The sequence below is a fragment of the Rhamphochromis longiceps genome, linkage group LG17 (assembly GCF_057381845.1).
Source record: "Rhamphochromis longiceps isolate RC_006_pf linkage group LG17, R_longiceps_female_GT1.1, whole genome shotgun sequence".
Classification (NCBI taxonomy): Eukaryota; Metazoa; Chordata; class Actinopteri; order Cichliformes; family Cichlidae; genus Rhamphochromis; species Rhamphochromis longiceps.
The window spans coordinates 2,148,666-2,168,985 of NC_140573.1; the positions used below are offsets into that span (position 1 = coordinate 2,148,666).

Consider the following 20,320-nt stretch of genomic DNA (forward strand, 5'->3'; position numbering starts at 1 on the left):
GATTTATCTCTGGACGAACATATACAACTAAACACTTTTCAATCTCAACTAGACAAAATGTTCTTAGAGAAAGCCAATGGTGCCTATGTTCGTTCAAGAGCCCGGTGGATTGAGGAGGGTGAGAAAAACTCTTCCTACTTTTTTAATTTAGAAAAATACAGACAATCAAATAAGAAGATTCAATCACTGAATATCAAGGGGGTTTTGACTGAGGACCATGACAAAATAAACGTGGAAATACTTCATTTTTACAGTAACCTTTACAAGTCAACCTATTCAACGGAGAATGGCACTGTGTTTCTGGAAAGTCTTAGAGGCCTTAATGGGACATTGGATGTGGATATAAAGGTTCGTATGGAGAGTAAACTTGCAATCGAAGAGCTGGACAAGGCAATCGGACAAATGCCCAGGGGCAAATCACCAGGTATTGATGGGCTAACAGTGGAATTTTACTCCTTTTTCTGGCATGACATTAGATTAACTCTTTACAGTGCTTACTTAGAATGTATCTCATCAACTAATCTTTCACCTACAATGAAACAAGGTTTAATCACTTTAATTCCAAAACCCAACAAAGACAAACTACTTCTGGATAATTGGAGACCCAAAACCCTTCTGTGTAATGATTATAAATTACTGGCTCATGTATATGCGAACCGCTTAAATGATTGTTTAACACATTTAGTGGATGAATGTCAGTCGGCGTTTATAAAAGGAAGACATATACACAATCACATTAGATTGATTTTTGATATGCTTGATTATCGCCAGTATATAAAGACAGAAAGCTTAGTGTTGTTTTTGGACTTTTATAAGGCTTTTGACACGGTTGAACATCCCTTCCTGCTTAAAGCCTTGAATTTCCTGGGTTTTGGGGAAAACTTTTGTAATGTGATCAAAATGTTTTACAGTAACATTTCTAGCTCTGTCTCGCTTAACCCTGGAATGACACCTAGGTTTGAAGTGCAGAGAGGTATCCGTCAGGGATGCCCTATTTCCCCCAAATTGTTCATATTAACCACTCAACTGCTGGCACTTATCATCCAAAAAGACTCTGATTTGTATGGTATTAACATTTTTGACAAGGAATTCAAAATAAGCCAGTTTGCTGACAATACTGCATTGTTTTTAAGAGATAAATCCATGGTAGCTAAAGCGCTTAACACTATCTCATTATTCTCCCAGGCGTCAGGACTATGTCTGAATATTAACAAATGTGAATTGTTACCTATTCACACGTGTTCTGATTCTAATATAGCTTCTATAAGAGTTGAACTGGAAGTTAAATATTTAGGTATAGTGATTTCTAAAAATATGTCCCGAAGAGAAGACGACAACATCTGCAATCGTATCGTCGACATGAAGAAATCCCTTAGTCGTTGGTTGACCAGGGATATCACTATATTTGGCAGAGTCATCCTTTCCAAAGCTGAAGGTATCTCTAAATTAATTTACCCATGTCATTCTCTTTATGTTTCTCCCCAAAATATTAGGAAAGCCAACTCAATTATTTTTCAATTCCTATGGAAAAACAAAACCCACTATATTAAGAGATCACAGTTGGTTAAAGACTATAAGAAGGGTGGTGTCAGAGCCTTAGACTTTGAATCACTGATCGGAACTTTTAAGATCAACTGGCTCAGAGCTTGCTTATCTCAGTCTGATTCCATGTGGTTTCATATACCCAGATCTTTATTTAAGGAACTAGGAGGAATTGATTTTCTATTAAAATGTGACTTTGAGACTAGTAAAATACCTGTTACACTCTCTAATTTTCACAAACAGATTCTTCATTTTTGGAAAATGATGTTTACACACAACTTTTCTCCTCACATGTCGACCCTATGGAACAATAGAGTGATAACTGCTAACAAAAAGACATTATTTATCAGGAACTGGTTTGAGAGTGGTATCTTGTTTGTAACTGACTTGCTGGATTTGAGTGGTGCTCTATTGGATTACGTGCCTTTCTCAAAGAGACACAACTTTAATTGTCCATTAAAAGAATACAGAAAAGTTTGCTGTGCTATCCCTTTGGCCCTAAGGCAGCTGATATGCAACACAATGCTACACTCTGAGGTCAATCCAGCGCTGCCAAACCTAAAAATTGGTAACTGGCATCCTAAATGATAGTAAATGTAACAATAAATTTATCAGTGTGAATTTTAAATCTATTCTTTTCCAGGGGTTTAACTCAGGTAGATATTTGCAGGCCCTTCATGGGGACCAGTCACTCATGGAAAAGGCGTTCTCAAAATTCATTCAGTGGCCTGTCTCCCCAAAAGTAAAAGAAACTCATTTCAAGATAATTAATAATATATATCCTGTGTCTGAATTTTTAAAGAGGAGGTTTAAATTTGAGGTTAACCAGTGTGCATTTTGTGATTCAGCCTGTGAAACATTACACCATTTGTTTTTCTCATGTCCTGTGTCAGCTGCCTTTTGGTTAGAACTACACAGCTGGTTATCCCTCAAGATCAATGATATTCCCCAGTTTAGTATTTCTGATATTATTTTCTATATGGCTAAACAACATCCATCTGTCTCTACTGTGATTAACATTGTCATCCTGTTAGGTAAATACCATATACATTGTTGTAAATGGAGGAATAGAAAACCATCCTTTACTTGGTTCATCAATGACTTTAAACATTATTTCATGTCACTTAAAAAACTGAAGTCAAGCAGATTTGCCGCAATCTATGATGACATTTCCCATTTCCTACTGTTTTGATTATTACCTATATTGTGCTCCTTTTTTTTTTTTTAATTTCTTCCCCGTTAATACTGCGGATCTTTTGTCTAGCCCTCTCCCCCCATATCCTTGCTGTTAGTTTTGTTGTATTGACTGTGTTCTTCTTTTTTTTTATTTTTTTTTTATCCTCCACGAGAGTTCATTTGCACTATAATGTGTTATTTTGTTTGTGACTGTATTGTTCCAATTGTTAATAAAAAATTTTTTTAAAAAAGTGTTACACAGTCTCTCCACCTGGTGGCGGTATCCTCGTACACCATTAACCGAACAGAAGAAGAAGAAAACCCCTGCACATGCGCAGTAAGGATCGGGAGTCCCGATCTGTCACTATCTTTTTATCTTTTTTTTTTTGTCTACATTATATTAAATGTTTCATTATCGGAAACATTTTAAGAGATACTTGTTATTCTTAACATCTTAACAGATACTATCGTAAAATGCTTCGACCGGAAGTAGACACCTTTCGCGCATGCGGGGTACCGATCGGGTTTCCGGTACGGATCGGTTAGTGACAGTCTCTTTTTTTTTTTTTCCATACTTTAATTAAATTTATGCACATATTACAATCTCTCGTTGGGAGACAACATTAGTGCAACAACATCTTGAAAAGGTTGAATAAGAAACCAAACGAAAAACAAAACAAAACAAAAAAACAAAAACACATATATACATATACATAAATATATGAAGGCCATTTTTATAACATATAACAGTTTCTTTTCTGTGAACACTTTAACATATATGTGGCTTACTTAGTACACCAAAAACACAATCATTAAAAGGATAGAGATTGAGTCCCATTGTCGCATATCAAAGCAGCCTCTTTACATGAATCCCTCAGTAATTCTAAAGATGACAAAAAAGATTTTAATTCAATTTTCAATACAGTTAGGGAAGGTCTTTTACTTTGCCATTTGCATTTGTGTACGTGGTATTTGCCCATAATTATCACCACCTTGTGTAGCATGGACAGTTCCTTAGATGGATCACCATTATTATATAAAACTTGTGTTAGAGTCAGTGGGGTCATCCCATCTATTCTTATACTCAACCAGTCTACTAGATCTTGCCAAAAGTCAGTTGTTACTGAGCAGGAAAAAAACAAATGATCAATACTTTCCACCTTTTGTGAACAAAATCCACATGGCTCTACCTCAAACCCAAACCTTTTTTTAAGCATTTCAGCTGCTGGGTAATATCCATTAATTATTTTAAATTGCATTTCTTTGACTTTGGGGGGGATAGGCCATTTTAAAAAGTGCGTATATTTGTTCGTTATTTTAACATTACTCCCTTTTAGTTTTGTGTTACTGTTAAAGTCGTGAAATAATTTGTTTTTAAATATCTTGTTCATGGTTTTATTATTACAGTTTTTATCCGTCAAAGGAATCTGGTTTAGATGTAAAGAAGGTAGACTAATTTGTGCCTTAGAGTAATACAAATAACCTTGAATCAAACTCAACAGAGGTAAGGGGATTGCCTTACAAACCTTGTCATATTCTCTAAGGGAACACTGAATGTTAAACTTAGCATTAAAAACACCCACTGAGAGAAACTGACCCCTTTCATCAAGTAAGTCTGTTATAAAGATTATGTTTTTTTCAAACCACTCTTTAATAAACAATGACTTCTTATTAATTGTAATTGTCCTGTTATTCCACAAGGTGGAGCAATGTGGTGAAAAGTTATGGGCAAACACCATCTTCCAATAAGACAAGACCTGCTTATGATATTCTGACAGTTTCACAGGCAACTTCAATATATCAAAACCACATTTCAGGAGAAAATCCAACCCTCCCACCTTTTTGAAAATATTTTTTGGGATATGGAACCATATGGAGTCAGGTTTCAAGAGGAAGGCTTTTATCCAGTTTATTTTAAATACTCCAACCATTGATTGAAAATCAATTGACTTTATACCACCTTTAGCGTAATCTTTGACAAGTTGTGATTTTTTAATGTAATGTGTTTTATTGCGCCAAATGAATTGATAGATTATAGAGTTAATCTTTTTAATGCTTTTCGGGGTAATGTATAGTGAGTATGCTGGATAAACCATCTTTGAGACGCCCTCTGATTTGGATAATAGATTGCGTCCAAAAATTGTAATATCTCTCGTCAACCAATGATTTAGTGTTTTGGACATGCCATCAATTTTGTCTTTTAGGTTTTTTGATTCTCTAGTGTTGATGTCTTTGTCTAAATAGATGCCTAGATACTTAACTTCATTTTTCACTGGAATCGTCCTCATGCTATTTTCCAAACAATCATAAAGTGGCAAAAGTTCACACTTCTTCAGGTTCAGACACAAGCCTGAAGCTTTAGAAAAAATTGAAATGACATTCAATGCTTTCTCGAGTATTGATTTATCCTTTAAAAATATTACTGTGTCATCTGCAAACTGACTTATTTTCAGTTCAATATCAAAAATGTTTATTCCTTCGATGTCTGAATGGTTCACAATGAGGTAAGCCATTAATTGAGTGCAAAGAATAAATAATTTTGGAGAAATTGGGCAACCCTGTCGAATTCCACAGAATATGTCTATCCTAGATGTTATGCCTGGATTGAGCGAAACATAACTATAAATTTGCTTGTAGAACAGTTTGATCACTTTGCAAAATTTGTTTCCAAATCCAAAAAGTTCTAAAGATCTAAATAAAAAATTATGGTCTATTGAATCAAATGCCTTAAAAAAGTCAATAAATAGTATTAGACTTTCTGAATTAATAAAGGATCGATAGTCAATCATATCTAATATTAATCTTATGTTATTATGAATCTGCCTTCCTTTAATAAACGCTGATTGGCACTCATCAATCAATTTGGTTAAGACGCTTTTAAGCCTATTTGCATATACTAAGGCTAATAATTTGTAGTCGTTACATAAAAGTGTTATGGGTCTCCAATTGTCTAGCATTTGTAAATCTTTGTTTGGTTTGGGTAATAAGGTTATTAATCCTGTTTTCATTGTTGGGGATAGTTCTTCATTTTTTAAACAATCCAAAAAGCCATTAAATAACAAATCTTTAATGTCTTGCCAAAAGGTTTTATAAAATTCAATCGTTAGACCATCAATTCCAGGCGATTTTCCATTTTTCATTTGTTTTAGAGCTGTATCTAATTCGGATATTTTCAAATCTTCTTGTAACCATGTTTTATCATCCTCTTCCAATTTTTTAACCTGATCTTTAATCATATCAAAAAAGATATCTGCATTTTCTTTTTCAGTTCTTGATTTATACAGATTACTATAGAACATGTTAATGTTCTTGTAAGTTCTGTCGGTGCTGTGCTTTTTTGGAAATCGAATTTCCCAGAGGAACCCACCCGAGGGATTAATAAAGTTCTATCTAATCTAATCTAATCTAATCTAATCTAATCTAATCTAATCTAATCTAATCTAATCTAATTTCCTCACTTATTTTGTTTGGTTCCTCAATTATAGTACCATCCTTACTCAATTTAGTTATTTTTTCTTTGTTTGTCTACGCTTCTCTAGACTATAGAAATAAGATGGATTTTTCTCCATGTTCAATCCACTTGGCTCTAGACCTTACATATGCTCCTTTAGCTTTAATCAAGTACACCTCATCTAGCTTATTTTGTAAAGATTGTAAGCGTTCTGACTCTTCCGCAGTCCTACAGGGTTTACCACATAATAAATGAATTTGTTCAATTAGATTTTTCTGTTCACATACGCGTAGGGCAGACACTTTCTTTCCCGTTTCTATAGCTAATTGTTTCACACTATATTTAAACCATTCCCATTTACTGACATTAGTCATGCTCATATTGTTAATTTCTGATTTAAGTTCTTTAACTTGTTTACAGAAGTCTTCGTTTTGTAATAAACTATTGTTAAATTTCCATATGTTGTCAGATCTTTGTTGTTTACGTAGAGATAATAAGAGACTTATCAGACAATGATCAGTAAGTGGGGTTGACTGGGTCTCACATTTTAGGAACGTGGTGGGTAGCCGAAAACGTAATATGGTGACGATTTGTCACCTAGCGTAAAATGTTACGCTTTGGGAGTGAGAACGGGTTGGTTTGGGAGACAAGCCAATAATCTAATCTTGAACATACGTTTTTATTTGATGGACTAAACCAAGTATATTTCTTCGTATTTGGGTTTGTCATCCTCCAATAATCGATCATATTGGTTGTCGTACAAAAGTCACAAATAATGCTATCGTGGTCTGGTTGATTTCCTCTTTGTGGTTGTCTGTCAAGCCATGAGTTAGGAGCCAGGTTAAAATCGCCTCCAGTTATCACCTGGGTAGAACCATATGTAGTACTCCACTTTGCAATTACTTTACTTAAGTCAGACATCATATTTCTATTTAGCGACCTGTTATTGTATCCATACACGTTAATAAGAATAATTTTCTGTTCACAGACTTCTACCAACACCATGATCCAATGCCCCATTCCGTCGCTTTTATGATCAATAACTCTCCCTGCAAATTTGTTGAATAAGATCATAACTCCTGCTGAGTGAGTAGTACCATGTGAATAAAGAATACTATCTCCCCATTGATGTTTCCAAAATGTTTCCTCTTCCTTACCAGAATGTGTTTCTTGTAAAAACAAAATGTTTGCCTTAATTTCCTTGCAGAATAAAAACATGGCCTTACGTTTGACATTGTTTTTTAAGCCTCGAACATTTAAGGAACTTAATAGAACAGCCATCTATAAGATAAAGAAAAAACAAAAACAAAAACACAAGAACAAAATACAAAACAAGAACAGTAACGGCTTCCTTGGCACTTACTAGAAGAAAAAAAAGTGCTTGAAGCAGGAATAAGCCTAGTGTCCTACCTATGTAATCAAAACAGTACTCCGACCCTATCACAGTACTACCCCTTTATATATGCGGCAATTTTAGCTCTGGATAGCCCACGTTTAACTACGGCTTTGCTTTTTGACCCTCTCCTATTTTTTATTTGTGTATTTTTAACAGATATGTATATATAAACATATATACACACACACATTTTATGGTTAACTTGTAGTGACTTCTTCAAGTGCATCTCACAGATCGATCCTTTTACCGTCTATTATTGCATAACCCTCCTTTAGGAATGCTCTTTTGCCGTTGTTTCGAGCTTCCTGCACCTTGGGCCACAGCTTGATCCGAGCTTCACGGTCTTCTTTGGAGAAGTCTTCTTTAAATTTTATGTTCAGTTCTTTGCAGACCCTGGCCTCTTTGGATTTCCTCCATACTTCATCCCTTGCCGTCCTCATGCTGAACTGTATGATGATTGGTCTTGGCACCTTGTTGCTCACTGCATTGTCTTTCTTCCCCAGTCGGTGTACTGTATCAACCATGAGCTGCAGTTTTTCCACTGATACAGGAACCACTCTTGTTAGAATGCCGATCACTGTTTCACGTGTATTCTCGTTGTCCTTCTCTGTCAGACCCAAAATTCTGAGGTCCCATCTTCTGCGGTAACGTGCACTCTCCCGACAGCTCTCCTTTAATTCTTTGTTTTCCTTCATCAGCGACTCCACCTTCGTCGTCAGCTTGTCAATTTCCTCTCTGTTTTTTTGGGTCGCCTGTGTATTTATTTCAATGCGTTGTTCGAAGGCTTCCAACTTCTTTTCAGGCGAATCAAACCTTTCCTCGCATCTCTTTGTGAAGCCAAGTAAAACTTCATATACATTCTCGATGCTCACCTGCTTCTCAGTTATTTTGCTTTTCATTTTTTTGGGATTGGGACTTGGTAACGGAGTGTGGTCACCTATGGGTCTTCCGATCTCTTTCTGAAGTTCCATCTCTTCTATATCTTCATCCTCACATGCTTCTCGCATAGCAGCAAGGTTGTAATCATGGTCGGAGAGGCTACCTGTTAGCTTGGGGTTAGCCATTTTTATCACTCTAAGTTTATCTTTGTGTCTGCCTGAAGGTCTGTCAAAGTAACTTCCAGGGGGTTTCGCTTGCGTTCTACTTCCTTTGGAGTAACAGTTTGTCAGTAAAGTATTTTACAGGACATCAAAATCACGTTTCTTAATCAGACCCGCAGATTGTACAACCGCTTATTCCGCCATCTTTCTCTCCCCCCCTCAGTGACAGTCTCTTCTGTTTCTCTGAAAACCCACTGGAGGGTTGGAGTTCTCCGCTTTCACTCATTTTAAATCAAATAAGCTGGGACTTTAGTTAATGTCTTATTGAAATAGAAGAATAACAAAAATAATAAATATTAATAATAAAAATCGAGCTTTATAATCAGAGTGTGATTTTGAGCCCCATAAGTCCTAATATACTGAAATAAATGAATGTTTAAAACATACCCGTTTATGACTTAGACTCTGAAATATCCTTGAATCTAATTTTGAATCAGAAAGTATTCAGATCAGACATTTGTTTTTCAGTGATTTCATTCATCTGGATTATAACTATAATCAGAGGTCATTACATGTATTTTCTTAAACAATGGGCTCCTTATTATTAATATTATTATTATCATTACAAATAAAAAATATCCGTTTAACACTAAAACAATTTCTTGCTTCAGTTTAGAATTCGTGTTATAAACACGAGGGGCTTGTGTAGGTGTCAGACCCCAAAGTGTAATAAAATCCCTCAGATTCAATGTTCTCCTCACCCTGCTCCACTGTGGGTTTGGTGTCCTCCTATCTTTTCTTTGAATTTGTACATACATCAGTCTGAGACTTCGGTCTCAGCCCACACTGAGGGTTGGGGTTCCTCACCTGAGACATGCTTAACCTTTGTGAAGAAGAAGAGAGTAAACACTATGAGAAAAAGGAGTTGGCCAGTCTGATTGTAGTTTGGTGCAGAAGCGCAGTCTTCTTGAGTTTTCAGTCATATTCTCATAAAAAAAATCAACTTTGGACCCCCACTGTGAAAATAAACAGAAGCTTGTTTTTTCTTGTGTTCTTTACCATTATTACTTTTACATTGTTGCTCCAACTTTATTTACAGTACACACACACATATACATACACACATACATATATATACACATATATATACACACATATACACATACATACACACATACATATATATACATATATATACACACACATATATACACATATACACACACATATATATATACACACACATATATATATACACACACATATATATATACATGTATGTATGTATACACACACACACATATATATATATATATGTATGTATGTGTATATATACATGTATGTGTATATATACATGTATGTATGTATATATATACACACACACACACACACACACATATCTATCTATCTATCTATCTATCTATCTATCTATCTATCTATCTATCTCTCTCTATCTATCTCTCTCTATCTATCTCTCTCTATCTATCTCTCTCTATCTATCTCTCTCTATCTATCTCCAACTCGGGTCCAGCCATTCCATCCAAAGGGTAATCCAAGTACTCTTGGACTTCGAGCACCCTCTAGTGGTATCTTGAAGAACTGCAACGTTGATCAGCTGTAGAAAGGTCAAATTCCACAGCTCAGTTTAAAAATTGACGTAGGCGAAGCTGATTTATTAGCGACAGACTCATAATATCAATGGGGATGTAATCCACGAGCGTCCTCCAAGCTTTCTGGGTTCTTGTCTTCTTTCTTTGACGACTCACAGACGCAGTGATCCACAGTTTTATAACCGATTTCAAATGGTGCTAGAAGGCTTCAGCGGGCTCTAAGCACCAGAAGAAATCAGTTATCTTTTAGTGGCAACAGAAGAAGAGGAGGAGAGGAAGACGAGGCACTCGTGTACTGTCCTCCTAACACTCACTCACTGCTGCTGTCCTGCTCTCCCCAAGAACACTGATTTCAAATGGTGCTAGACAAGAGCAGCACACATCTAAACCACCACGTGAAACCAGCTTCTTGGAGAAGACGTTTGGTCACCACAGCTGCAGCGGTGAGATGAACTGCAGATCTCCGCCCTGATCTGTGCTTCGCCACTACATGCACCAACAAAGAGAGATAACTGCAGCTGATAGCATGGTTTTTACACAAACAGGAAGCTAACCACAACGTTTGTTGCCACTGAAGGTTAACAGGTAGTAGTTATATATAATTTGAATGTAGGCAATTTTATTCAGACATGTTATAAAGCAAAGCCAATACAACTGTAGGAAAGTCCCAACACGTACTTCTCAGGACAGATCAGAAGCACTGACCATAATATTTAGAAATTTCTTGGGTCACAAGTAAGTAGTGATTTATAGATATATATAGTTATGTTGTAGGAACATGAAAAAAACAACTCATTCACCTCCTAATAGAAAGACGATTAAAAGATCAATAAGTCAGATGTTGATCCAGAGTGCAGTGTTGTGTCGGACTGCTTCACGTGGACAAAACGACTCGATGAATAAATCAGATTCATTCGAAACCAAAGGTTGGTGGGAGAACAATGTCACCTTATTCTGCTTTAAAACTGCAGTTTAGAGATTTTAGAGATTAAAGTTTGGTTTCAGCACTTCTTCTTTGTGAAATAGTTCAACATTAAACCAAAGTGTGCTTTGCACTAGACTGAGTCGGGAATTGGACTCCAGCCTGGGATGCTCTGCACAGCAAATTCCTAATGTTCTAGACTAAACCATATTTACTGTCACAATATTACATTTTCACCCCACAACTATGAGCAACAACAAAGGAAATGTAAAGGTATCATTATCAAATCCACAGAAGCAAGGGAACTACACTGAACTTCCTATAACCACGTACAAAAAGAACAACTACATAGCTTTTCATTTATATTATTTAATTTTAAAATATTATTGCTATCAAAGCATATATCATACCTCTAGCACAGAAACCTGTCTACTCTTGTAATCCTGATTACAGATGCTAACATGTAGGAAAGGCAGGCGTGTCTGACGTCTGTGTGGATACCTGCAAACATTCACCTGCAACCATCAGCTTTCACTGCATGTGAACATGAGCTATAATCCACACAGGAAGTCAGCGAGCTGTCGTGCTCTGAAGCTGACGATTGGTTGCTAGCGGACATTCCAGGCTCCAGTTGCCTAGGTGACCCTGCAACATATTTACCAACCAGTCATATATCAGTCACCTGTATCCTGCACTCTCATTGGTAGTTGGTTCAAATGCTCACCTTGAAGCTGAGACAAGTTTTCAGTGCGTTTGTTTTTCACCTGTAGGTGCTTGCAGATAAACACAAGTTAGCTCCCAAAAGCCCAAACCAGGGTCAGCTATTATTCCAGCAAGGAAATACAAACCAGTTAGTCCAGCCTACTAAAAACCACTATTATAACACAAACACACACATCTGCTCATCAGGGTTATCTCTGCTGTTGCCATGCCAGTCCAGCATCATGAGCAGCTGGCACCTGAATACTTGCTTCAAGCAACGAAGATGAATTCAAACAGAACAGACGTCACATGAAAAGTGAGGCTGACAGCATAAGACAGGGACGCCTGCCACAGGAGCAATGCATCGAGCCTGCTGTGAACGGCGTTTGGAAGCACGGTGCTCGCAAACACAATGACGAGCGCTCGCTCCAGTCTACGTCAGCCTACACTCACGACCTCCCACCTTCCACAGACACTACAGGAAGACAGAACCACATGACGTCAGAGAGGAAAACCAACGTGAACGGATGGATACGAGTATGCTCAACGTCAACTTTACAGAGCCAAATCTATGTGACACTGTGACAAAGTGGCTAGGACAGAATTCATTTGCCATTTGTCACTTGCGTATATTGTTATTCTGTGTTCTGTTATTTTACAGTCAGCCATAATGCTTTAATTTAGACAGTGCTGGTGTAACTTCTCTTAACACACAATATCCCGGGTTTTGTTTGTGGTAGCAGTAGTTACATTCTTTACATCCATGCATGTGTTTTAAAGCAAACACTACTAACCATCAGATCATCTGAATTCTCTTCTGTTTACAGGCACATGTCTAGTAAATTATGTTTCTTTATGTTGCTTTGGTTATACTTACTATGGTGTCCATGTTGTGCATTCAGGTCCTGTATGTGAGACGGGTGTATGGGAAGGGCCGCCCACTACTTCCTGTTTATATAGGGTCATGAGGTCAATGATTGGATCACTGGGTGTAACCAAATGGAGGGTTTTCATTTTGTATAGTATTGTTTGTTTTCTTTAAAGTAGCCTTTTGAGTTATATTGTATGCAGTGTTTTACTTTACAAACCATTTAGTTGAGTAAATGAGTTTGTCAGTTTCATGCATGACTTTATTCCTGTTCTTTGTTTAGAATTGTATTATTTGGTTTGACCTATTTTGTTCAATGGTAGGGGCTAACGAGGTCAGGTGTGGGCAAAGTCTTGTATAAAGCCAGTGGGATTTTTGCATACCTGATTGATTGTTTTATGGTAAAAGGGAGATGCTAGCAATAAAGTATGCTTAAAAAGAACTTCAATTGTCTGCTAATGCTATTTACTTATCACCTTCCTTGCTACTTAAGTTATGCTACATCACAGACACATCAGCTCCATCAGTACAGACGGACACATGGGTACCTCTACACACATTCATTGTTGTGGGTCCACAGCAGAAGCATTTCCAGGCTGTTGCCACAGAGACAGAGCGTGTGAAGAGAAGCACCCGAGCAACAGAGAAGCTGGTAAATGTGAGTCTGCTTTAGGGTCACGAAATCTTTGGATTAAATCGAGGTTACACAGAGGATCGCTATAGCACTTATTAGTCAAAGTACTGTGCCTGTCGCACACATGACATCTCAACATACAGACTGGAGGAGTTGTGAAGCTAACAGCCAATCAGAGAAAGTGTGGCCAAGCTCAAGAAATCAGCAAAAATCCAAGAAAACCAGCGAGCTCACTTCAGTTTTGGAGGGAACTGAGACAAATTTGCTGAATTACTGGAAAGAAACTGTGCCACCCAAATTCTTGACGTTAGACTGCAACAAAGTCTCTGCCCCGAGTCGGCCACAGGCCTCACCTGAAGCACACGTGCTGCTGGCACAGGGTTACGGCTCATCGCTGAGGGTTAAATGGCTCGTTGTAGACACTGCAGGGTGACACGTGAGCAGCTGGAGGGACGGACAAACTGTGACCGTGTGTGTGGTTTCTAGTGTCACAGCACAGAGATCTGCGTGCACCACTGTTTGTGGGAACCAGAGCCCAGTGCTTACATAACCAACTAGGTCGTCATGACAACAAATCTAACAGTACATCATTGTCCCAGCGGCCCTCCAGGTGTTTGGAAGATGGGTGTCAGATGATCAGAGGTGTGTCCAGGCTACAAAGTCTTTACGCTGTCGGCGCTGCAGAAAGGTGGGGCTTTGGAGGGCGGAGTCAACTAACAGCGGCCTACATCCGATGTTAGTGCTGACGTTCACCAGACAGTGTTTTGCATACTATTTAAAAACTCAGCCTGAATCCTGCAATTTTAAATTCACACACAAGAGGGCGACATTGCATCTATAACACCGTGCGGGTCCTCAAAGGGAGGGCTCAGCTTTGATGCACTTGTGTTGGTTAGAGAGGTCAAAGGGCAGAAGTAAATCCACAGTAGGGACCGAAACACGAACATTTTTAATTTCATTTTTGCGTCGCAGTCATCTTTCCATCCTTTAAACACAGACTCACCAGAGCCTGCAGAGCCTGAACCACAGCGCGTCCTGTCTGCCCATATGGAAAAGAAATAGTAAAAACTTATATGTGATTACTCGTGAAAGTGGCCACTTTCTCATTACTTTCATACAATAAGTATCCAAAACATTCAAGTTTCATTGAATGTTTTGAATATAATTTTTCAAGGGATCTTATATCTGTTTTCACTCTTGTATGCTTTTCATACAAGTTTCACACAAGACAGATACAAACTTTATAAGATTGATATATATCTTTTCCATGTGGGTGAGTTCGGGATTTGTGTAAAAACTATTCAGGTAGCAGGACGTGTGCCTGCTTTGTATGCCTGCACAGTGATGAATAGTACAAAGATGCTGTGTACGCATTAAGCAGGCTGCATTTGAGTCGCTCAGTTGGATGCAGCGTTTTAGAGCATGAAGACAAGTAGAACAACACGTCTACTCATTAGCAGCTCTGAATCAGCCACGTTAGCACCTTAACACAGACATGAATCATCACAAAGCCTCATGATTAAAAAAGCAAACCAAAGCTCACGATGAGCTGGCATTTCAACAAAGCTTACTAACTTATTTCAGCCATCATCTTAAGAGAACACTTCAACAGGAAGAGAAGCTCTTCGATCTTCCTGATGACTCGCTGCAGTTTCTGAGCTGCAGCCACGTCCCTGCATTTTACAACAGTAACACAATATCAACAAATAGCCATATGAATAACTGTTGATCTGGTAACATGAGTGGATGTTGAGGGTTTAACTGAGGGCTCTGTGCAGAGTCAAACTGGACTTTTCCTTTTGGAGCCTTTTGGAGTTAAACAGAGTTACCTGACAAATATCTGAGGCTTACACCATTCAGGAAAAGGACTGATCAGAAATTATGGATGGAGCCCTGCAAGCTACACATGCAGCTAACCAATTTTCACTCGACCCTTTTGTCCAATATGGGAAAGCTCCAGCATAGAAGCAGAGTGTGGCACCGGCCAAGGGACCGAGCCTCACCCCGACCCAGAGTCCAACACCATCAGGTGACGTCACAGTGGCCTCCACGTTTGTAAATCCACCCTCCTCCAAACACTGCTGACCCAGGGCAGCAAAATAAAGCCTGCAGAGGCACAGCTTACTGCATCCGTACCCATAAAGTCACCACTCTGACTTATTTTAACTACCGTTGACGTGTAAAATAACAAGCTCTTCAAAGGATTTGTTGCAAAAGGCTCAGAACTGAGCTCAAAGGAAATGAAAACAATCAGGGCTTACACGAATTCTGAACCAGCACCAGCCCTCTGCGCGATGAATGCAGGAGTGAGCGAGGGACACAAGCAGACACACATTTTGCTCTCGGGGGAAAAAGGCTTCCTTGTGGAGGTGAGGGGAGCGCTCGTTGTCGGCTCTCGCGCTGGCTTCCTGTTCTATTCTCTCCCAGGAAGTGACACCAAGAATGACAGGCCCAGGCTCCCACGGGTAACAGTGATGTCATCCTCGTTCCGTCCGTCCGTCTGCTCCCATCTGCGCCTGCAAATATAGACAGGAATGATGTGAAGTGGTGACGATTATTTTATGTAAGCTTATATTCTTGTCCTGCGTGTCACTCCTGCTGAGTCACGTAGAACACTCCACTTTGCTGATCAGTGGGCTTTCTTCTGAGTCGTGTGCTATTTCACATGACCTGTGGTTAACTTGGAGACAGGGACGTATAATTGGATGGACAGCCGGAGGGAGGGATGGAAGGCGAGCACGGGAAGGAGGAAGATTCATCAAACAGATGCACAGGATGTTCACGCCATTTAGCAACAACTATTAGTCACACTGCGGCACCGCTGTGTGCACCACCTGCCACAAGCTGCATCACCACACACCTTTAGGTGAGAACTGGAGAGTGAGCGCGTATGTGTGGGTGAGTCGCCGATAAAGAGATGGAGATGTGTTTGTTCTGCAGCCTCGGATTCGCTGAAAAGCAAAATAGCATCCACTCGTGCGGTGCGCGTATGAAAGCAGCTTCACCTTGAGAGATTGCAGCGACATCTTGCAGCCTCTTAGAGAAATGAGCCGATGCTGACTGTGGCGTCTGCTTTTACTTCACACGCACATAAACAACCAAATGCAAACAACGCCCTCGCATAAGCACATCAACCTTCATGGCTTTTACAGTGCAGTTCACCAGCCAGCTGCATAATGTGCAACAATCAAAGCACCACATTCACATATAGAAACCAAGGCTGCGCTCTTTCCTCAGTCATGAAACTTCAAACTGGGAGTCAAAGGGCAGATGTTGTCTGTGCACATGCCCCACAGGTTGGATCACCTTCTGGAGGAGGTTCAGTGATGTGCCCCCGGGGCAGAGTAGTGACTGGAGCACACTTAAACGGTGAGGGGGACAGTCAAGTCAAATTCATTTATAGCACATTAAAAACAACCACTGATGACCAACGTGCTGCACACTTAAGATAATCAAAAGTCTCTGATTTAAAAGCTGAGGAGTAAAAGAGAGTTTTTAGATTTTGAAAGTGTCCCATGTTGGTCCTGATGTGAAGGAGCAGTCACAGCTACAGGGGTAATGAGGAGGCGTTGGATAGGAATGCTGTTATGGAGAGAAATACAGAAGGACAGACGATACTGGAATTTGCAAATGGCTGTGATGAACTAGGAGGAACATAAGGTGGCACAAGAGAAATGAGCAAGTCGCTAAGAGGTGGACTGCATGCTATGCAACCTGGGAGCAATATCAGGTCATGAAAACTTTGGAAATCAAGAAGATGCAAGTGAAGGCAGAGGCATTAACTGGTTAAAGTTGAAGAAGGAAGAATTCCAGTGGAGATGAGACGAGACAGGATAGTAGGGAAGAATTACCAGATGACTGGGAAAGTACAGCAGTAGTACTGGAAGTGCAGGATTAGTACGGAGGAAGTGAAGTATCAAGAGAATGAAGAGTGGACCTGTGGAAGTGTGGAGATGTGCAGGAGACAGGGCAGTGGACTTTCTAACCAGATGAGGAGTGTATGAGGGAAGCAGAAAAGGTTTAATGGTACCTATTTTCAAGAACAAGGGTGAAGTGCAGAAGTGAAGCAACCACAGAGGTTCATGAGCCACACCGTGAAGCTACGGGAAAGCAAGGTTAAGAAGAGAGGTGGCGATCAGTGAGCAGTGGTATGGCTTCATGCGTGAAAGACCTCCACAGATGTGATGTTTACGTTGAGAGTGTTGAGGGACGAGTACAGAGAACATCAGAGTGGCTCTGTGTCTTTGTGGATGGGACTGGTACTTATGGAGCACTGTTCTACATACGTTAAGCACTCTTAACTACACGCCTCATTCACCCATTCACACACATGCCTAAGCACTTTTAACGTAACACTCTCACGCGTACCTCGGGAAAAATGTGCCCAAGGATACTTGGATAGATGGATGTACAGGACACAGGGATCGAACCACCGACCCACTTCACTGGGAGTGACCCGGATGGACAGGATCAGAAATACGGATATCAGAGGCAGTGTTGGTCAAGGAACTTGAAAAAAGTAATCAGTAACTAATTACTGATTACTTCCCCCCAAAAGTAATCCCGTTACTTTACTGATTACTTATTTTCAAAAGTAATTAATTACTTAGTTACTTAGTTACTTAGTTACTTTTTAAAAACACGATTTACAACCTGAAGAGGTGATAAAGTGATAGATCTTTCAGCCCAATTCTACTTTTTCTGCATAATCCATCATACAAAATGTAATCAAATGGAAAAGTCTCTTTTTAAAACTTGTTTTATTAGTTTTAATCTTTTAACTTTATGCATCAAGCAAAGATTTAATTATCTGCAACATTCTCTGACTGGAAGAAATTAGTTTAACATTTAAACCTATTTTCTGCACATTCCAGCACATAAAATAAAATATTTTTTGTGTTTACACTCAGTCTTTCAAATAGATGCAAGTAAAACACAGCAGAACATAAATAAAGTCAAAGACTCAGCGGCCCTGTTGCTCTATTTTCACCTGTAAAGCAGGAGTGGGGTAGGCGGAGGTTTACCCTGGTGCAGGTGTGCCGCGGTCAGTGGAAGAATCCGCGAGTTTCTCTGTGAGTTTCCCATTACGTCGTAGCTACTCGGTGCTTGTTGGAAGTTTAGGGGTTTTTTTCGCTGTAAAAAGAAGTTTTCTTCCCACGCACAGCGGACACTAATGTTTTTGTCACTTTTTATGGAATCAAACTCAAAGTAAGGTCAGTACTTCCACGCTTTAAACGCTGCACGCTCATACTCTCTCCCGCACTCGATATGTGATCCATTGTTGATCCGCACACAGCTGCTGTCACGAACGTCGCACTTGCTTACGTCACTGTCATGAGACACTCTTGCAAAAGAATCAAAATTTTAGTAACGCAGTAACGCAGCGTTCCTACGGGAAAGTAACGGTAATCTAATTACCTTTTTTACAATAGTAATCCCTTACTTTACTCGTTACTCAAAAAAAGGAATCAGATTACAGTAACACTGCCCATCTCTGATCTCTGACGTGAGCGCTCACGTTGAGCAGTTTGGGGACAAAGTTATAATTTCTCCAAATGACGAAATATGTTAATTACTCACATTTCATCGCAATTAAGAATCCAGTTACATTAACACAGATTTGGAAATTCCAACAAAAACCAAACAGTGTCTATAAACTATTAGTAGATGTTAGGAAACACAATCTAGCAGCCGCGCTGCGAGCGCTCTACACCAGCCGTCCCCAACCCCCGGGCCATGGACCGGTATTGGTCCGTGAGTCGTTTGGTATCTGTTTCCTGAAGGAGGTATGCAGTGTAGTTGTATTGAATGAAACCCCTCAATTATTCCTGCAACAGAGAATGACTACATAGTTCGACATGTGGTATTGAAAACCATTAATCACCCTCTGCTTTTGTGTCTGCTTGAAACTCTCCCAGCGGCCTACTCCTCTAGCAGGCAGCCTGTCAGACAGATCCAGTACCTCAGAACCGCCGACCCGACACTGATCTTCCCTTCCCGTCAACAAACCTCCCCCCTGTGAGCCATCTTACTGTTCAGCTGTTTCCAGGAAAATTAGCGTGGTCTGACACTGACACGAACAGGCAAAGGCCAGCAGATTCAGTGTATGCATTTACAGGCGATGAATCACTGCACAGTCACTGTTTAACTGCCATTACTGATTAGCCCAATAATACTATCCAGGAGCGATTCCCTGAAGAGGACTAACATGCTGCCATTATGAGTTTTTTCTTTTGTTTCCTGTAAGTTGAGAGTGAAACATTTAGCAGGGGGAGAAAAAACCACAATGTAAAGATCTCATGTGGTTTTAGCGCGCTAGCTAGCACGTTAGCTAGCATGTTAGCTAGGACACAAACCTTCTGACTGTGTCACCAATCCTCAGGAACGATGGAGGCCTCCACAGCTAATTACTGACAACATCCATAGTCCACCATAGATGGTTACTGACTGCATTCAAACCAAATATGAACCACTGTTTGCAACAATAGTTTACTCACTATTTGGTTCAACTTTATCATCATCAGAAAAGCCTCTTCCACAAAGAAACAATAGAAAAAAAGTAGATTTTTAGTCTAAGGTCAGTATCATGTCTGCCATCTTCAATGCAAACTATACCACAATATGACAAACGCAAAACTTATCATACCCTTTACTGCTGTTACACAACATCTGAATTAATGGATAAATGTCAGGGCACAGGCATTTCTCTCACCAATGACATTACCATAAAGCAGTTCATGCTGTATGGAGCGTACGGCCCCGGGTTACCGTGTGTATTAATGTGCGTCAGTGGCGCGGTTCAGGTGGGGGTCGTGCAGAGTAAAAGCCCAGAGGGATGTGGGCACGAGCCCCAGTGAGGAGAGCTACTCTGATGGAGGTGATGGTGATGGAGTGTTGGAGCATCAATCTCAGGGGAGGAGCGTAGTGTGGCTCACAGTACCACACACAGACTAGTCTGTTTTACTGGAGCCTCAGGTGA

The 20,320-nt window shown here is 39.6% G+C and overlaps 1 protein-coding gene across 1 annotated transcript in view; it reads right to left on the minus strand.

Moving 5' to 3' along the window:
• Positions 1–10,086: 10,086 nt before the first annotated feature.
• LOC146649056 (uncharacterized) overlaps positions 10,087–20,320 on the minus strand; it is a 59,787-nt gene continuing 49,553 nt past the window's right edge. Inside the window, exon 4 of the mRNA XM_085387911.1 lies at positions 10,087–15,857. The gene's annotated coding sequence lies outside the window, so the exon portion shown is untranslated. The remainder of the gene's footprint in view (positions 15,858–20,320) is intronic.